Below are 20,776 nucleotides of genomic sequence, written 5' to 3' on the forward strand. Positions count from 1 at the left end.
CAGAAAAAAAAGAACTAACCTGCCCACTTTTCTGTCATGAGCAGTATTCACTTTTAAAATGCTTTTTCTGAGAGCCTGAGACAAAAGACTGTCATAGTCTTTGTACCTCTGCATCTACTGCATGACTAAAAACCTTTCCATCTGAAGTGACGACTCCTTATATTTTGCACTTTTAGCCTCTGAATGATCTGAAGTGTCCTGACATTACTGTTCATTTAACCATGAAGAAATTAAAGGCCCTGGTACATATTGACAAGGTACATTGACAAGGCAGTGATAGGAATACATTTCTTACATATTGGATTCAGAATATATTCAATTTTAAGTTTTAAGGACTAGACAGGAAAGTTAACAAATTCACAAGCTCTGATGTATGATACGGGTGTATTGCTTTTGGTAAAAATACTCACCTTAATTCACCAAAATGAACTCACCTCAGCAGCCGTTCCTCTTCTTCATTCTCACTTCTTTCCTTTAGTTCTCTATTTCATCCCTTTCCACATTCTTTGCCTTATGCTGCCTGTGTCAGTGTCATTGATGACTTAAGGTTTAGCCTTCTGCGTGTGTCCAGCTACGGACCCATCAGATGATTTTGATGAAAGATGCTAAGAGAGGGGCAGCACAAATGTTTACCATTTCACAACCAGCTTTATTATGACTAAGACCCGGATAAAGCAAATTGCATATTGGATTCTTTGCCAGGAGAACTTGGGTCAGTGAAGCCAACAGGTTTCATGGTAAGTTGAGGAAATTCAGGCAAAACACTGCGTGAGGATTGGCAGTAAAATAGTGGCCCCTGATAGGGACTGTAAAAGGATTGAAGATACTGCTGCCTCAGGGACCTCCTTGAACTTTCTCAAAGTTTTTTTTTTCATACAGGAAATTCATATTAGTTTAGCTGTGCTGAATTAGCAATACTCTTCCATGAGAGAATTGTTTATGCTAATCTAATCACCATTATTCATTTATAACAGTATTCACACTGGATGCTACATAATATAGCTGTTTCAGTTTTAATAATAATAATAGCTAAAATGATACAAAACTTGTTTTAGATGGACCTAGAAGTATGCAAAATCAGCATCTGATGCAAAAGGTGCTAGTCCAATGTAAAACATTTGTAAAACAGGTGCTTTACCCATATCTACCATTTGAGTTCTCGTCATCTGTAATTATGGAGCAAATGCTTCCTCCCAAAGCCTGCTTCCTATTTATCTTTCAGATCCCTCTTGAGAAAAAAATAAAGCATAATCAGCTTCAAACTAATTTGTGTTCTCTGCCTTCAGGGGAAAAAATAATTCTACATTCTCTTATTTCTGCCACTTGTGACAAAACTGAAGACGTCCTGCTTGCAAGCATCCAGTGACAAGTACTGTAGCAGCTGCTCTCAAGTGTGACAAAGAACGTTGGTTGTTTTCTTTTACCAAAATCACAGTTTTACTTTTGTTGTTAAAACTTTAAGAAAAAAAATCCCTCTCCTCTAGTCAATCCTTTTATCTGCTTAAATCTTATGCAAATGACAAAGGTAATTATGTAAATTACAGAGAGTGAAAACTGCTGTATTCATTTACTCAGGGCTGAAAATGAAGGGAATGAATATTCAAAGCAGTGTGATGAACCACTGTGTGAGACGAAAAGACTTCAGCCAAAGTGAATTAACTGTTTATTGGCAGCATCTTTGAAATGGATCTTGCTTTTGTGAGTAACAAGGTCACTTGTCAACTGGTTCTCACTGAACTCAGCAACCAGAAGAAACACTGAACTACCAGCTCCTGCCTTTTACCAGAAGCAAAATCCTGCACACAGCAATCCTCCTCCTTCTAAATTCAGAGGATCTGGACAGCTTCTGTAGAAATGATTAGCATTTCTTGTAGAAACTAAGTTTCTGCTAAATTGGGTTTAGATGCACTTCACTTCTGCCTCCACCCCAGGCATTACACATTTTCAATATATATTAAAAAAAAAAAAAATCCAAAGGAAAAGCACAATCCAGAAACCCTGGGATGCCTTAGTGTTTTTTCACCTAATCCTTGCCCCTTGTCACAGTACTTAGCATTTTTCTTAGTTTGGGCACTGCCTTTGATGGAAGGATGAATTCACCTGCCTGATCCTACACAAAGAGCATTCGGGATTTAGGGTGACGGATGTGGTATTCAAAAGAGGCCAGGTCAGCTAAGCCACGAGTGAGCTGTATACTCCTGAAACAGTATGGATTGGAAACCCTCTGCAAACAGATCTTTTTCATCTCAGAGGAAGGGTCTGTTGCCTTTTTCTCCTTGTGCTCTCATTTGCTCTGATTTTGCTCGAGGGAACAAGTGAAGAGTAGGCTGCTTGAATGATTTCAACTGACTGGTTTCCATGTCTTTAGAGCTGCTTGAACAGGCTCTGCGTCATTACCAGAACTCTGCCTGTATGTATTATAAACCATAAACTCTTCAGATAGCAAAGTAGATGAGATTTGGGTGAGAATTTGCATGAATTTCCTACAATGGGATAAAGTAGCTGTTCAAACCACTGTGCAGGTCCACAGAGGTACAGCAGGTGGACTCTATTCATGTTTCCATCCCTTTAAAATCCCTCTCTGCAAGGGTTCTTCTTTGGCATGGTAACAAAATTTTATTCACAAAAATACTTTTAGTGTTTATTTCAGAGCAAGCTTAATGGATTTATTTACATTCTGACAATTATATCAGGCACTTCAAAATACTCTTAATGACTCTGATAAGCAGGAAAAATGCATGATTTATTTATACTCATTTGCTACTCCTAACTTAATTCAAAGTGTTATCTACAGATAAAAACTGTTGCCACTGATTTCAATCCTTCTATATGACACAGTACACATTTACAGAGATTGTTATGCTGACAGTCTTCTGTGTATCCCAAGTCAATTCTAGCTTTTTATTGTGTCTGAATGCCATTCACTTATTACTGTGGATACGACCCCTGAAAATATTAGTGTTGGAAATCCCTATATTGCTGTTAGGGAATAATCGTTTTATTTTCCATGAGGTGTTATTTGAATAAAAAGTCACTACAAACCTCTATACCCCTGTTGCAAACTGCAACATATTTTTCTCGTTATTTGAAAACATTCATCCAAAATTCCATGCTACCAAACATTAATTTCCTAAACAGTTTGTTTTTCTTCCTACCACAATATTTTGTTCAGTCATCACAATGAATATTCATATTCTTGCCATAATTATCATTATATTAACATAGCCTCATATCCTCACTGCTAATGCTCTGAATACTGTATTCAGAATAGCTGTTCTCACTAACAGGTAATCTGTGTTACACTGCTTTGTTGAAAAACGTTGTGCTCAGAGTTGCGTTAGATTCAAGATTATTAAAATTAGGCACTAATCTGGCTTTTACCTGTTCTGTTTAGAAGTGTTTGTAAAGTCCAGGCCGCTTCTTTTCTTTTGTAGGTTTTCCTTAGTATAAAGTTGAAAGAAACAAACCAATGTCGGCAAGCCTGTTCTGCAGTTTCTCCTGCCCTCTGCTGGATGCGGTGTTACAACAGCTCCCGGAATTTGTTGTCTTTATTATTTTGTGCTTGGTCAACGTGAAGAATTTAACCTCTCCTTTCTGCTCCCCAAGCGAATACTGCTATTTATGCCTTCTCTCTCTCAGGTGCTCATTTGTGTATGTGCAAAGGAAAGAAAAAAAATTATAGCTAGTCTTTTCATTAAGAGAAAAAATAAAATAGATAAGGGTTTTTAGGTTTCAGCTTTGGCACACTTCTTGCTCATACTTCAGCTTAAGTAAGTGTGTGGTCTCTCTGAAATCAGTTTAAACATAGGGGTACCATGAGGTTAAACACTGTGTGCTTGCTCTCCATTTAATCACAGAATAACTTATACTGGACTGGCTCTCTGGAGGTCATCCTCGTCCAAGCCCCTGCTTGAAGCAGGTCCAAAACCGTTGCTGTGTCCAGTGGAGTCTTGAGTACCTACTTGATGGAGATCCCACTACCCTTCTGGTCGCCTGTTCCAGTATTTGACCACCCTCACAGTAAAAATGTCCTCTAATCATCATCTGCAAGCCCTCAGTTGGCTCATCACCCAGCCACCCGTTTGTACAGAGCACAAGCCTTCCTCACGGCCTTCGTGGCTTGTCTTTCCTGCAGAGCCTGTACCCACCTAGCAGTACTCCAGTCATATAAGCTATCTCACCGCTTATGTCCCAACGAAGGCACAGCTCTGCAACTGTGCACAGACTTCTAATTTCTCCCCTTTGTTTCCCCTGCAGCATGTGTTTGTGTACAGGCACTTGAAATGGACCCCGTCACACTGTGTTCAGAGAGAAGTACAAGACCCTCCCCATCATGCTGTCACGTCCCCACTGCTCCCCATGCCTTTACTCCTCTATAGGTTATGACAGACTTTCCCCAGCTTACCCAGTTTCAAGCTGTCCTCACTAGGTTTGAAGCTTTCCCACACTTCATCAGATGGATCTTGCTCCTGCTTTGAAGTCCTTGCTCCTCCAAAATGATCGCATGCGTGCAGCAGCCAAACTGCCGTCTGTGACACCAGCCATGCAACAAGTGTTGATCCACTGAAGGTACCCACTCCTGCCCAAACCTTTCCCTCTCACTGGAAGGACTGAGAACACAGCTCATGCCCCATCCCATGCCATACTGCTAACTACTGCTGGTAAAAACCCACAGGTTTTCAAAAGCCCATTATGCTGTACCCTTGACCAAGTCATGTATGTGTACTCCCTCATGAAGAGGCTGAGCTCTAAAAAACAAAAAAAAAAGCTGTTAACACTAGTGGCAAATTTCATAAGCATCAGCAAAGACAACAGTACGTTAAACATGATCTTAATTTGTGACATGCCTTTGAAGCTATGCTACATGCTGAGAATGCTGACACCATGTAAGTGGCATGTTCTATGCCCTTATCTGAACTGCAATGCATACAAAATAAACTGGCACTCTCTCTCAGATAGAGAATCCAAATCAAAACCAAGTAAAAGTATATCTGGACATACCACTGACGTAAATTATCAAGGTAAAATAGTTTTAAATGGCAAGAGGGAAAAACTCCCATGCTTTATTTTTAATGTGTTTTCAATTTTCTTGCAAGACTCCTAACTAGAATTTCCAGTGAAATCTCCTGTTTACTCCCGTGTCACGCATACACTTGACAATACGAAGTCAAAATTTCTTTCTGTGACTCATTATTGTAGTCAAGCCTAACCAAAAGCATCAGTTCTAATTATGACAGGTATAGTCTTTGCTGCTGATACGTCTTTTTGCTTACTTGCATTTCTGTTGAAGCCACTGGTGAGGATGCTATATATTTAATTAACTTTCTACAGTTCATTTTCATCCATGCAAATGTAATTACTTCAATCTGGACTAAGTATATACCTACAGAATGTACCGAAACATTATTTGTCTGATGACTTTTCCTCATCGCAATCAACTTTAGCCTGTAATCTGTATATCGTTCATTACTGTGCTGTTACTTCTCTTTAATTTTGCTTATGCTTGGAGGTGTTCAAGGTTACAAAATAAAATGGTCCTGCCACTAAGGAACTTCTTTCTAACCTGACAGGTATATACAGAGAAGACAGGATACAATGAGGACCAGACACAAGTATGATTCCAATCTCAGTGGATTAGCAAAAGTTTTTACTGCTTTCCTAGGAATTATTTTGGATTTCCACACATGAAAATAGAATCTGATCAAGAATATTTGTGTAGCCCAAGCAATCCCGTATGCTGCCCACACTTCAGTGACAAAAGATCCACTATATTCACAAAAGTGAAAAAAAAAAAGAAGGCTTTGATCTAAGATTAGAAACCTTACGCTATCAGGAGATAAATGAAAAAATGAAGTGAGCTACTTTCTGTATAGGAAGAAGATGAGATGACACCAGACATGGAAAAATTCTAGCAGCAAGGAGTCCAGATGTACAGTGTAACACACTAGGGCAAACCAGAAGAACTAAAACAAAGCAGCATTTTCAGGATTTCTAGAAAACTTTAGAATTCAAAACCATCCAAACTAGGTGAAAGATTCTTCATAGCCTTCTGAAAAGGAGACAGCTACTCAAGGATCACAGTTACACAAACATAACCCTCTTTAAAAAGGCCCGGGGTGGAGCTAGGAAATTATAGACCAGTTTGACCTTGGTGGTAGTCAAGATCCTAAAGATATTAATAAGAGATGAGATCACAAGGAACACAGACTGGGCAAAGTGATTAAAGGACATAATCTACTTGGATTTCAAAAAGGTATTTGACATAAAACTGCAAAGTAGATTAATGCACAATGGTAGCAAGCATAACGTAGAAGACGTCATCCTTGAATGAATAATAAGAAGCACAGATACACCGCACTCTGCAACTGCACTCTCATAGGTAGTATGTTAAAAAGTCAGATTCATTTCACATATAGGCTGCAGATGTACTATTAACACACATTAAGGCTAATTTGCTGTCCTAAGGCTGCTGGTCTCTTAAAGATATAATGGACACATTTTGCTCTCAGTTACACTAGTGAAGTCAGTAGAATTGCTCAAAGTGTACGATCGGAGGATAGACTGGAATCTACCCTAGGTCACTTGCCTTTGCTTAGCAGGCATGTTTCCCATACTATTTTGTTAGAACTATGTTTTTTTTGGCTGTTCCCCCTCAGTATACTGCATCAATTTTTTATTTTAGTGTCTCATCAATATGGGTGGACTGTTTGCTAGCACAGATTTACCATTGTGGGTGCTGAAGGCTATATACATTCCATAGTAGGTATCACATTTTCCTGTCAAACTATTTTGATTTGTCAGTATTACTTTGGATTTACAACAGTGTAGATGAGAGAAGTATTTAGCCCTTCTTCTGCAGCACTAAGTACTTCAATGGTCACCTTCAGAAACCTGATTCTGTATCCTTTGTATTTATCAATATAAATCCAGGGCAAACCAGGGAAAGCTGTTTCACTAATATAAATTTAAAAAACCTAGCACTGAAAGGATTAAATGCATACTTTGGGCCAGATCATCTGAAAAGTCAACTGCATCAATTACAGCAAGAGAGAATTTGGCTTATGTAGCTTCTTTACTGCTGATCCCTCGTAATGCCAAAAGGAAGTTCCAACCATTTACAAACTCATGTATATAAAATGTGAATCCACTGGGATGTTGTAAGTCCCTTTTGGAAACCTTGTCAACATCAACAGCTCAGGCTAATATCATATGCTGTGACAGTCGTTCAGAACAGTCATTCCTTTTCCCAAGTGTAAAGTTGAAATAGCAAGATAAAGTTGCTGCTTACACTCGTGTTGTTACTTCAGTTGGTTATATTTATCTCATTACTACTGGCGAGCTTGGCAGTTCGCTGAAGCATCGTGATGAACCGAAGTTAATGACAGCAGCGAAGCCAGCTCTGTTCCAGATTTGTCATGTGGATGTGATGCCATGCACAGTGGGCTGTAATATCAATGAAAGAATCAGAAAGGAGTCAGCTGATCACTGCAGATTCAGTCACTGAAAACTACCACATATCCACAACCCAAAGTCTCCCTACAGCAAGAGGCAATCATACTGCATACTTCGGTACTAGGAGAGTACCTGGCAGGAAAAGGCCCAGAAGTGTGTATACCAAAGTGGCGATGAATCTCCAAGTTCAGCTGGGTAACTGAGAAGGAAATTTGACTCAAATCTGTTGACAGCCACGCGTGTGCAAGTCACAATGTCATTCAGATGTGTTGTGTTGGGAGTTTGGTTTATTTTGGTGGGGGTGATGTTGCACCAAAACATGTTCTGAATTTGTTTTTGGACTGTACAGAAGTATTAGCACCACTTGACAGTAAAAAAGTTCCATTAAATTCTCTCTACATCATAGACCTCATACAAACCCAGTCCTCTAATTTAGCAAAGCCACACAACCCGGATTGGGAAAATGCATGTTTCAGCTATTTACATTTATCTTTCTGCTAATGCTGCTCCTTTTTTGTGGGATCTCTATCAGCTGAGAATTTCACACATCCCTTCCTAAAGGAAGGGAAAGCCAAAGTATTAATCCTGCTTCTAGTCCACGCCACAAATTTCTTGTAAAACTCATTATAGGGAGCCTTTGGGCTTACAGTCCATGACCTTTCTTGTGGACGAAACGCACTATAAAAAAGAACATTATCTTTTATTTTTAGATATGTCTCCAGTCTTTCTCTTTGTCAAAATAGTCATAAGCTGTTAGAAATCAAAAGAAGGGAATCTAGTTGCCAAGAGACTTTTGGACATGACAAATGAACAGAAAACAATCTTTCCTCCCTGCAAGCATTTAAAATCTCCAGGGGAGATATCTCTCTCTCTCACAATATATTGGAGGTTGGTATTTCAGCCTCTTCCTTTTCACTGGAAGCCTGGCTAATTTCTTGGCTACTGTTCCTCTCAATCCTCCTCAACACCTCCTTGACTGATATTTCAAGATTTTGGTCATTCAGATGTGGTGGATTAGAAAGAACATGGAAAGAAACATGTGTGTGTAGGAACTAATGTGACAGAAGAACTTAGAAAAGATGTAATTATGATATTTAAGAAGGCACAATCTAACGGAAGAGAAAACCAAATTCACTGATTTCCTAAAGCAGAGAGAAAATGACCACTGGACAAAGAAATGGCATAACATTTATCTACTACGATCTATCCCAAGACAGAAAAATTGAGTAAAGCCAGGAAGAATAAGAAGGTTTACTGAAATGATCCGTGAGTACCAAAGGCACGGGGAATCATCTCACATGCCAGGAGCTAGCACAGAGTATAAGATATTTTTGGAGAGTCATGGATGAAGCAATTTTGTTTTCCCATGCATGAATGGCCTTTTCTTCTCTTCTGGGCAACACAGTTCACCTCAATGAGTTATCAAAAATATAACCAAAAGTGATTTTTGACCCCATCACAGAAGCATTTTACATTAGTGCCAAGCTCTGCTGAGTTTTATTTCTTCTTACACGGACTCTGAATTTTATACAGTTATGACTTTAAACCCTTGAGCTTTGTGGCCTGGAGCAAGCAGACCCAATCAAGCCCAGAATTCAGACAGCACAGAGACAGCATGAAATTACTTTTGCCCACCTTATTCCCTGCTGGAGCCTCATGCCAGGCTAAATACAGAATACGGCCCATCGTTCTACATGACTTGAATTGGAATCGCTAACCAAGCTGATCTTCACTTAGGAAATATGTTCTTACTAAGAATATTAGTTAATATTAGTTAAAACATTAAGACAGCAACAATGTAAGTATGTTAACATATGAACTACTTTTTGTCTGTATTCATCTTACAGTTTTATCAGAAAATAGGTGCTAATCTCTAAATAGCTTACTTATAAAACTTTTTTTTTAATAAAAATTATCAACTTGCATTTTTTTTCATGTAACACATTAGAAGACAGTGGCTGCTCATTACTTAGAAGTCAATTCTGCTGAGCTGAACCTGCACTCTGTTTTAGATTCGTGCAGCACCCTGGCAATAAAAATACCACGGCTTACTAGGGGTAGTGAGAGGCAGGGTTTTTTCAGAGAACGTAGAGAAGCCCATGATGGGGAGAACCGAAGTGTCAATAATCTGTGCTTTCTGTAAAGCTATGGAAAAAGATACACATGGCTAACAGATCCCTCCGTCTTCACGGACGCTTGCTTCCTTTTGCTAGGAAGTAACGACCTTGGAATTGTTCACTTTTGGTGTGCTATCTATAAATTGAGGGCTGTATTGCTGTGCTGGAGGTTTAGTCCTAAGGATAGTGTGTTTTCTAAGTCCTATAAAGGATTTCAGTGAGCAAAGGGTACTCAAATAAAGCTATGAATCTGCCTGAATCTGTCTGTTTAGCCTTGTAAGGCTAATTGAGCATCTCACAAAATGAAGGCAACTGAGGGAAGGCAGTACCAACTAGGCATGCAAATTAAATTGTTACAAAGATGTGTGTTGAACAACTTTAGATAAAATGAATCACATTACTACGAAAAATTATAGGCTGTACAATTACACAGACTAAAGATGCTTCTAATTACCCAGTGTTAATTATCTGCTTAAAATACTTTGGGGAGAATGAATGAATAGGAGATCTGTTAGGAACTACGTTTCTGCTGTTTATTTTTCAGGAAGCAATCGCAGTATATGAACTAAACTGTCAGTTTTAAATGAACACTTGGAGAGGAAAACAAAGGTGTTTTGTATCTTGGAGAGCAAATGTCTCACTATAACTATATTTTAACTGTACTGGCAAATCGCATGTAAGAAAAAATTTAAACCGCCTCACAATTTCTAGGCCTAATTCAGGACTTGGTGACACGTATCATGAATGCTCTGGTGTCACCGAAGATGCAGAGATGTAACTGAGGCAGGTACTTTTCACACTATTTAAAGAAAAAACATCCTGTGTAGTTATTTTTGGTAGTGTTAAATGGCTATGAAGTGCTACTATTCCAGCCCAGAGTGTCCCCTACACACACCCTGCTCTTCACCGTTACAGATTATGAGACGTGGTGCAAGGTAGTAAGTGCTTACATGCAATCACATGCCAGTGTAAGGATACTTCCATAGCTGGTAGACATCAACGTTAATAAACCATTATATTTGTCTTAGAAACAGTTGCAGAACAAACAGAACTGAGGTCTAACAAAACTTAGCACGACACTAAGGCCTCACAGAAACCAGCAAGAACTGTGCAGGAATAACAGTTTGCACAGGAGCAGGGATTTCTATACCATAGCAGTAGTGTAACATAGAAAATATAAATGGTCAAAGATGAGACAGATGAAGACAAAATTCAGGCAAAAACCAAGAGTCTGGAGAAAGTTTTGTATATAAAAAGAAGATATTAGACTAGAACTACCATTTCAATTTTAATTACAAAGCTCATCCTGTAAACACTTATCAAAATTGAGCTGACAAAGCCTTCATTTCAGTTAGGACTCCAGGTGATCACACTGCATGCATGATGGCAAAAGGACAGTGATCTAAACAGACCTAATTATAGACTTTTCCTGTTCCTAGGCTACATGCAATCAAACTTCAAACAGTTTAGCCTCTAGTAACCTTGACCTGGAAAGCAACCACTGTTTTGGTCTATTAACAATCTTTAATGAGTGTATTGCTCTTGTAAGAGATTCTGGGTGGTCACTTGGTCTCAGGGGAATTAGCCTGCTATAGTAAAATCTAGATAAGACTCTCAGCTTATACTGACAACTGAGAGGACTGAAACGAAAATATAAATTGGCAGTTCAGATTTCTCTGATGTCTGGGGATCCTGTCATTAACAACTAAAAACCACACAGCCATGAAAATTTGCACATTGTCATAACTCATGGAAGAAAAAGCCCAGAAAAAAAATAATTTACTATAGGAAGAAAGATATGCATGTTTAATACTCTTTCAACTAAATATGTCTTCCTCTTGATTCTCTTCTCAGATATTAAGGGTCTGAGCCTATGTACACCAACTCGGGGAAATCTTCCAGCTACATTAGGTTTAAGTGTGCACCTTAAAAATCTAAAAATAAAGCCAGCTGTGATGGGTTTAAGAGTTAATTTCTATACACTACATATTTTTTCTATAGTTACTCGAAAAATAAATAAAAAAAAAAAATCAATGCTGGTCCCATTTGATTATTGTCCTAAAATTTGCCTTATCCTTAAACAAAACCAAACGAAACAACAAATCACACAGCTTTTGCAAGTCCTTGCAAGCTTATTGACTTCAGTAACATTTTTGTCTGAGTGAAGCTGCAGGGCTGACAGAATTCAACAGCATAAACTCGCTCCTGGAACTATACCAGCTCCCTCTATGTACACCTTGGCAGACACATCCTCTGGCTGAAAGACTGCAATGAGATAGGAAATAGAAGAGGCAAAAATCAGCCTCAGCCTCCCCTATGCTGATGAGTCCCAGAAGATTTATGGCGTTGCTAAGAAAGGCACAGGGCCAGGAGTCCTGCAAACCCTCCGCTCCGGGGATACTAGTGGAGTTTTGTCTACGCTTTGAAGCTGGCTGCCTTCCCATGCAAACGATGCATAAGGATTAGCTTCTGTGCCAAAGTAAGCGCAAATAATTTTGCCTTGACTTGAATGTTAACAAGTAGCAGACCCTCTGTAAGTGAGGTTTGAAAGGTAATTTTAAAAAGCAGCTATTTCTTTAAACTTCCCTGTACTTTCTAATTACTGTAAAACTGAATGGCTTTCACTTGAAACCAGACAGAATATAGCCTGTAACTTTGGGTGACAGCTTTGAAGTGGGGTCCCTGTTTCCAAAGATGAATAACATAATTCCAGCTATATTATTGCTGAAGGTACATTTTCAAAGGCATATGTAGACTCTGAAACAAAATGTTTTCTTGGGGAAAAGTTAGACAAAAAAGTAACTTTCCATACCTGCAGACCATTTAAAGCACAGTCTTCAATAGTAGTGCCATCAGCCACTGTGTGAAGAATGTAACCCATGTCAAGAACATGCTTTTGTGTTTTATTGCAATAAAGGATCGTGTGGCTCCCTTGTGGCAACCTAAGTTAAAAATACACAGCTATCTGTGTTTGGAAATGAGTAGCTACCTCACTTGATATATAATTGAAAGTGTGTGTTAAGAAAAACAATTCTAGGGAGAGGTTGAAAAATATGATTGTTTATAGTGACACTATCATTAATGACAAGTGAAATATCTACCCTAATTTGTTTACTGCTTCACCTAGTTCCCTGATATTATTTCTCTGAAATATGGACTTTCTCTTTCACTTTCTCTTCTCCATTAATTTCAATGTAATAATGAACATTTTCATTCTTTTTAACTTGCATTCACCAAGTTTACTATTGTGTTGGCACAGACTTTGACACGAAAGAAAATACATTGCTTGGAAAGGACATTCCATTTCTCCAGTGGAAAGCTGCATGTCAGATTAAAGGGTTACTTAAAAGGTATTAGTTCCCTGAGTTATGTCTCTCTGATACACAGCATTCATCTTTTTTTTTTTTCCTTCCCTTCCCCCGAGAACTTTGCCTAGCTTTTCAAACTACTGGCCTGAAGGAAACCACCTACCTAACCCTGCTTGGTCATACAACTCAGGAGAACTGCTACAATTCTCTTTCCTTTCTTTTGCTTTCTCTTATTCCTGCAGTACCTGACAGAAGGTGTATCAGAACTTGTTTCCGTGCTCTGCTAACCTGTGTAGTGAAAAACACACAAGGCTGGACTGTGACAGCCTTGAATAGTACAGAACAAATGTATCTAAGCTATGCATTTTAGAAGGGTTGCCCAATTCTAAAAAATTTAAGTCTTCCATACAAAACCAGCAGCAATAAGTTCTTCCTTGTCTTCGGAGAATCTACTTCTTTTCATTAAGGAGGAAAATGGTGGACTAAGTTGAGGAGTCTTTACAGAGAGTGGAAGGGGTTGAATCTTTATTATGAGCGTCTCGGTGAAAAGATTTTTCCATAGACCATGTGGAATTTCCTAAAAGCGGTCTTATTCAACACTTATCTAATTCCACCTGGGGACAGCAGTGTTTGTTTCCAGTCTTCATATGCTTTATATTAGGTCCTGTAACTAGCTTTTCCTAAACAACCAGTAGTCTGTGGATCAAAACAGAATCAGAGATACTTGATGCTGTGTGGCTTGATTCATTAGTTGCTTTGAAGTTATTACCAAGGAATATGTAACAGCTAGCAAAAGGAACTCAGCAGAGAGACAGATGTAAGGAGAAGTGAAGATGGTTTTTTGCATCAGCTGTCTTCACATTTCACTCCAACTGGGGTAAAACACACTGGAAGTATTGGAAGCACCTGCTACTATTGACCACAGCATCAGGTAGAAAGAAGGGACAATGCTTTTCAGCTCGCTGAAGGTGAAAGAAGTCCCACTTGGAAACTAATGCAACTCAGCAAGCAAGTTTACTAACAACTCAAACACCATGTATGACCTGATATGACTTTGACAAATAGAAGCTATGTGCCCCCAGGTCTACATGACACACATTTGTAAGTGACTTTGCAAAATCTCATTGTTGCATGTAGCGCCAAGGCTGCAGAAGGACACGGTATTACAAGCAGAGAGATCATACTGTGTGCAGTCCTTGAGAACCACCAATACTGTCTCATGCTCTGCTCTGACCTTAGATTATCATTAGACCTTTACAATATTCACAGATGTCACAGGCTGCTGGGAGTTTAGTACTTCACCGATTATTGTCCTGAGGTGGGAGATTAAAACAGGGAACGCAGTCACAGATGTCTTCAGAGTTAAGTGTTAGCTTCTCAAGAATTGAGGGAACTATTTCAATAAAGTGTTGCAGCAGAAGCTGGGATTTAAAAAAACTCTTTTTTAAAGTGTCTCAGCATTTTAAACATCTTTTTAAAACACTGAACTACCAGTGTTCTTCAAGAACCCCACCCTTCCTCTACAAGTGGTGCTGCTGACTTACAGAACTACTTTGGCTGTAAGGTGTTATGCAGTACTAGCAAGATAATCATAAATTGGAAATCAATGACCAAGACCTTTTTAACTGCTTAATTATGGGGGTCTACCTTAAAGCTTCCTTTTCAAGGTCCAAGAAGTTACATGCTTTGTCCAGTGACTTGAGACAAAATCCTCCGTTATTACCTAGCAACACATGCAGGTCATAAATTACGTTAATCTTTGGATACTAACCCAGCCTATGTACTATGACACCACTGCAGCCTCTGTGCAGATGTCTCCAGAACAAGAGTTGGTTGTAGTGTAGTGGGGCATGCTCACGTTAACTTTTATCTAGCTAGAACCAGCAACAGAAGTAATACAGACTCAGCAGCACACACTTCATCACTGACTGTACAAACCTGCAGAAAATCCTGCATATATATATATAGATAGATAGATAGATGAAGTTTGTGAACCCTCACTAAAACCTACAGTGCTATGTTTTTATGACTGTTACATTGCATGCTAGCTAGATAAAACTTGGTTTGGTTATGCCCCATCATTTACTGCATAAAGATACTGTAAGTGCTAGCTCAATAGATTGGATGCTAATAGTGTTTTCTGCACATCTTATGCCCTACCAAAGCAGTCCTACTGCTGCCTCAAAATATTTTAGTAGGGCTGGAACTAAACATTCCATATCAGGCTGTAAAATACAATCAAAACAATCACAGAATGAGAGATACTGTATTTTAGTTAATGAGTAGGAAACCCCCCAAACCTCATGTAAATATTTGATTTTTATTCATACCCTGCAACCCAGTTGCAACTTGCTGTAGTATTACAGAGCACGGTTTGAAAATAATTTTCTATTATACTTGTGTATCTTTCCAAGAATGTAACAACAGATATCAAAAGGAAGTATTTACATCACAGTCAAAACACACTGTTCCTCCCCTCTGGAACAAACCACACAGCTCTAACACCCTTTATGTCTCTCTTGCCCAACAAATACAAGTAGGAAAGCAAGAAAGAATGTAAGAAATATTTGATCCTCAGGCAGTAGCACTTTCTACATGTTGCACAGAACTCTTATGCATTCCCATAAGGACGGGTATTTCGTTTCTACAGATTGGTTCTTCTAACCCAATCATTCTGACTGCTCTTACTAGCAACCTTATCTGATGTGATGTAGTAATCTGCTATCTGCCCATACTCCTGTTCACAGGATAAGCTGGCACTGAGCAATGACTGGGCCACTGACAGTATGTGATAATGAGTTTAGACAAGCAGTCAGTACAATTCAAAAGCACTACCTCCCTTTCAAATGTCACACCTCAGTGAAAAATCTGGGAACTGGAAATACCACCCTGATACTACTAAATGCCAGGAATCGTGGCAAAATTGTTACTCTCATCTTGAATGGACTGCAAACCACCAAATCATCCTAAGTTAAAAAAAGCACACATGATCTTCTATCACGATAATTTACAAATGTATCTCTTTTATCCCTAAAAATTTCAAAATCCTTTACCAGCAATTTTACAAATCACATACTCACCAATCTAGGTATATCTATATAACACATGTAGGTTATAAATGGTAAAACAGACTTACAGCACAGTCATTGTGTCCACTGCGGAAGTACAGCCACACCTAAGATAAAAAAGGACAGCTAACTTTATAAAACACAGTAGTCCCACACAATAGCACTGGCACAGAAGGAGCAAATGAGATCATTCATTTAAATTCCTGCTACCACAGAGAAACTCTAGGTATTTAGAAACTGGAATTGAGCAGAGGACCAAAGTTAATTGTAATGAAAGAGAAATCAATTCTATATATCATCCAAAAGATAAATACAGTCTTCACACTGCTTTAGGGGAAAAAAAAAAAAAAGAAAAAAAAAATCACAAATCCTCTTTGAATTGTCTTATTAAAGCCTTTGAACCCTAACAACAAAAATGCATGCTCATGAAGGCTCATGAAGGCATACATCACTTCCCTTACACTACATATCCCATTCAAACATTCATAAAACTCTTTTGCCACACTTACTTTATATGTTATTACTGATTTGACTCATCAGCCTTTCAGCACCAAATAGCTCTAGTGACAGTGACTATGCCAGGATTGCAGCAGTTAAGAAGACTCTGCAAAGGAACACTTGAAACTTTTCAGAAGTTTTTAAGTGTGCTTATGGAGAACCTGTATTTCTGTAGAATCTAGTTCTTCCAAATCACAGGCCAGAAATTTGTAAAGCAGCAAACTTAATTATGGAAATGGCATAGAGAAAAATGGGGACTGCTCCATAGCTTTTCTTCAAGGAAAGGGAAAGCCAACAAAAACGTGCATGCTGGCACTAGCTCTACTGCTCTTCCCAGTGTCCGAGTTGTACTCTGTGTCAAAAGACCATTCCCCAAACAGCAGCAGAGTTCTGACCCCACTTGCTAGACTCACTCACAGAACTTCAGAATAGAAAGGCACGCCTTGAAAACATTCTGGTGCGTATGCACTACGATGTGATCATAGTGTTGTATGTCTAAAGTGGAGAACACTAGACACAGAAAAGATAATAGTGAGGGATAATGCCTTCTCATTTACCGGACATATATATGCACATTTATACATACACCAACAGGTTCCCCAAACTGTGTTAGGAAGCCCTTCAGAGGGTTGTGACAGTTGCTTAGATCTGCACTTCGTAAGGTAGAAAAGATTGCACCTTAAGACAAAGTCATAACATTTTTTGAGTGCTCTTATGAATCTTTTCCAATTTGTCAGAGGTTTTTTTTGACTCGTCAACTTCAGTATCGCTGTGTTTACTCTTAAGTTCCAAGATATCTTCATCTTGAACTCAACTTCTTGATCCATGATCTCTGTTAAAACAATAAACATTTTATACTGTTCTCTCAGAGTCACATGGCTGACACAAATTTGAAACGGAAAAATAACCAGGATACCTAGTAGAGTCAAAACAGCTTTACTGCAAAAGGAAAAGTACAAAGGGTGATGCAAAGGTCCAAAAAGTTTTGACTAAATTTGGAATCTAGTAGATAAGTCATGCTCTACAAATTGTTTTTAGGGCATAGAATTCACCTTAAGATGAGGAAAAGCCAAGGATACATTCCTAAAAATGTAATGAAAGAGAGAGAAGTGAGGTGGTCTTATAAACCGATGACAGAGGATTTATTAAAGAATAGCTAGACAGTTTGAGAAGTTTAAACAACTGACATATCAGGACTAAAATTTCCTATTTAATTCTGTAGATGGAATTTGAATTGTTATAGAAAGGATATCCTTCGCTGTGAGCTCTGGTTCTATAGGCTTTCACCTACATAATTCTTCTTAGACCCTTAAGTCTGCAACTTCTTGTACACAGGTAAACTATCACAAGAGTCAGCAGGATCTGACACTAACACAAGGTATTACCACAGGCCTATAGATTACTCTGCTAAGACTTCATCCCAAGATAATTTCCTTCCATACAGAAAATGGTATGAAAAAATGGTACCTCCTTACTCTAGACATACATTCCTGGCTTTTTTATAATGATGTTAATTACTTCAAGTACACAAAGACCAAAAATATTACTTCTTTTTGTAACTAAAACTACGACAAATGGGTTCATACTGTATTCTACTTTATGCATCATCAAATAAAACTGTTAGGCATATTTCAGTGACAAAATACACATTACTGACCACAGTGTAGAAGGGAGAAAGAACTCAGTTTGACTTTTTAGATTCAAGACTCAGTTTACAGTGCTTACATTGAAAAGCTACTCTTTTGATTTGTAAATGGAACTCAGTATGGGAACTATTCAGACAGAAAACATATGGAATACTAGAGGGCCATTTTATCAAGATACATTTCTGGCTGCAATTCTTAGGCACAAACATGCAGAAAATTGCTTTCTTCCAAAATAGGAAGATGGGTCTCTTACATTGCTGTTCATAAAGAGAAAAGGGGAGCAGAAATAACGAAATTTTTGTTCTGCTTAAAAATGAATGTAGCATGGAATTTAAATCCCAACCTGAGGCTTTTCAAAGATGAGTAGTAATAAATGCCATAAGCATTAAATTTAAAAAAAAAAAAAAAAAAATCACACAAAACCCAGGGGCATTTTCATCTAGAAGTTATTACAGAACTGGATTTAACAACGAATTCCATTCTGCTTTGAGTTAACTGTCTTAGCTGCAAGTATTGAGGTTTAGTTTTCAAATTTTTCATTGCATATATTACATTTTTTAAAATACAGAAAAAAGTGGTGATGTATTTCAGAGCCCTGTCTGATACACTGGTTCTCACACAGCTGTCTAAGAACTGCCCTGATTACTCAGTGCCAGCTCTCCTTGTTTCCAGCTGCTAAATCCCATTAGAAGCAGCTAAAAATACATTAAATACTTTCCTAATATTACTTTTCCGTATAATCAATTGTTATAGTTGTCATATGGATAAGAGGAGACAGAAGAACTGGATCAGCAATAAAATGAACTCCTTTCAGAGATGTGTTCAGCAGAGTTAAAACATATACAATCTTTGATTTCTGGGGCAATCAGGCACCTAATACCCATAAGGATTTTTTCCTAAATTCTTGAGCAAGAGCACTGGCTCAGATATGATTAACTGTGAAGTTTCGACTGATTAATTTGCCAGTAACACAATCCTGCTCTCAAATCTATGACCAAGGGCAGATGAAAAATACGAAGTCTCTGCAATTTCTGTTGGAACACTCCTGCTTTGAAAGTGGGATGGGTGCAGATAAATCAAGCAATTGCTAGATGATAGTCTTCCATTACAGTCCATTGCAGAGGATAAGCACCATTTCTGAACAAAAATAAAGGATCGGTTGCTGCTGAACTGAAATGGAGCCATGGAGCTTACTTATATGATGCTAGCCAAGACACCCTGGAGCTGTAGTACAGGGAGTTTACAGACAGACAGTGAGAAACAGTAGAGGAAAGGTTTCACTCGGATGTTGATTTGAAAGATCTGGAAGCAACAATGACAGGATGAATTAACACAGCAGCTGGACCACACAAAAATGCTGAACAAGACAGGGCCAGTGCATGTAATCCAGGGCACAAACTCTCTCATGTGCATAAGGATCAACAGCTATACAACAGGCTGTTCCTCACATTTTAAGAAAGCAAGAGACTAGATAGAGCTACCAGAACTACTCGTTGGGTCCAAAAGCACGCATTTATGTTTGGAAATTATGGATTTTTGCTGAGGAATGTGCACTTCAGCATCTTGATATTAATTCCAATCACAGGATAAGAATCAGTCTCTGTTAGATAACAGTATTGTTGCACTGAGATCCTGTTTACTTCTGGTTTTGCATCTTGCCTCTCCAGAAATGCTGGTCAGGCTTGGCTTGTTTCCGATGCGGGGATTAGAATACAGGGATTCCTTAATTAACTTCACACAATCTCTGACACAGGAGCCAAGGCCTCCGCATACGGAAGATGACATGGAGAGTCAGTAATGGCATACCAGATACAGGCCCCCACCTTTCACCCCTTCACCCTGCACTTCCCAGATCTCTACCAGAGAGACGAAAGGTTACAGGAACTCTGCATCTGCTTTAATTTCTTTGCAATGGTGTTTCTGTGGCTCTGATCAACAGCGCTAAGAAGAAGAAAAAAAGATCTACGCAAGACAGATGCTAGCTAAACAAAGAAAAATATTTGAACACAAAAAGAAATGAGAAACACAAATCATGGTCTTTTTCATTTGGGAGGAGATGCTTCAGAGTAGCTTGCATAGGCACATAGGCAGAAGAACCCAACCTCAAACTAAGGCCCAGTCTGCGAATGAAAACACCCACTAAACCACCTGCAAGGCTCTGACTCAACAGGAAGATTTCAGCCTTTGTAGAGGTCAATGAAAAGTCCACGTTGGATCAATCTGTATCATCACAACTGCCTGAAGACTGTCCTGCAAGCAGAGGGACACAAAAGCCTTACTCAGAATGGCACGGGATGACAAGAGCTTAGGGTAGGAGCACAGCAGACAGGCATTTTTAAGCTGGTAACGACCCCCTGCAACACGAGTAAGAACTGTGCTGTAAACTTTGCATCCACGCACCGTATTGTCGCTGTCCATATTCTGAAAATTACGCCCAAAAGTTTCGATAACCGCCTAACCATGCTCAGAAAGAGGTTTCTGTCAAGGGGGAAGCCCTTACGCGAGGACGCCAGCTCCCACCCGCCGACTCCGGCTCCCAGACCCCGGATGCGCCCTTGGCAGTCCAACGCTCTCCCTCCGCCCGCCAGGCCGCCCACGCTGCGGGCCGCCGCACGCCCTGCCGGGCCGCGCACCACCATGGCGGCCCAGCCGCGGTCACTACCCGCGTGGGCGCTGCCACGCACACC

General features: G+C 39.2%; 1 long non-coding RNA gene across 2 annotated transcripts in view; it reads right to left on the bottom strand.

The window, feature by feature from the left end:
* Positions 1 to 20,665, bottom strand: part of LOC142093420 (uncharacterized) — a 31,148-nt gene extending 10,483 nt beyond the window's left edge. Inside the window, exons 1-2 of one of the 2 annotated variants that reach the window (XR_012677422.1) lie at positions 20,590 to 20,665; positions 435 to 20,339 (exon numbers count right to left, since the gene is read on the bottom strand). This is a non-coding gene — a long non-coding RNA (uncharacterized LOC142093420). Of the gene's footprint in view, positions 1 to 434 lie in introns of both variants that reach the window. The other variant, XR_012677423.1, reaches the window with a different exon arrangement.
* Positions 20,666 to 20,776: the final 111 nt, after the last annotated feature.

This window comes from Calonectris borealis, chromosome 1 (assembly GCF_964195595.1).
Source record: "Calonectris borealis chromosome 1, bCalBor7.hap1.2, whole genome shotgun sequence".
Taxonomy (NCBI): domain Eukaryota; kingdom Metazoa; phylum Chordata; class Aves; order Procellariiformes; family Procellariidae; genus Calonectris; species Calonectris borealis.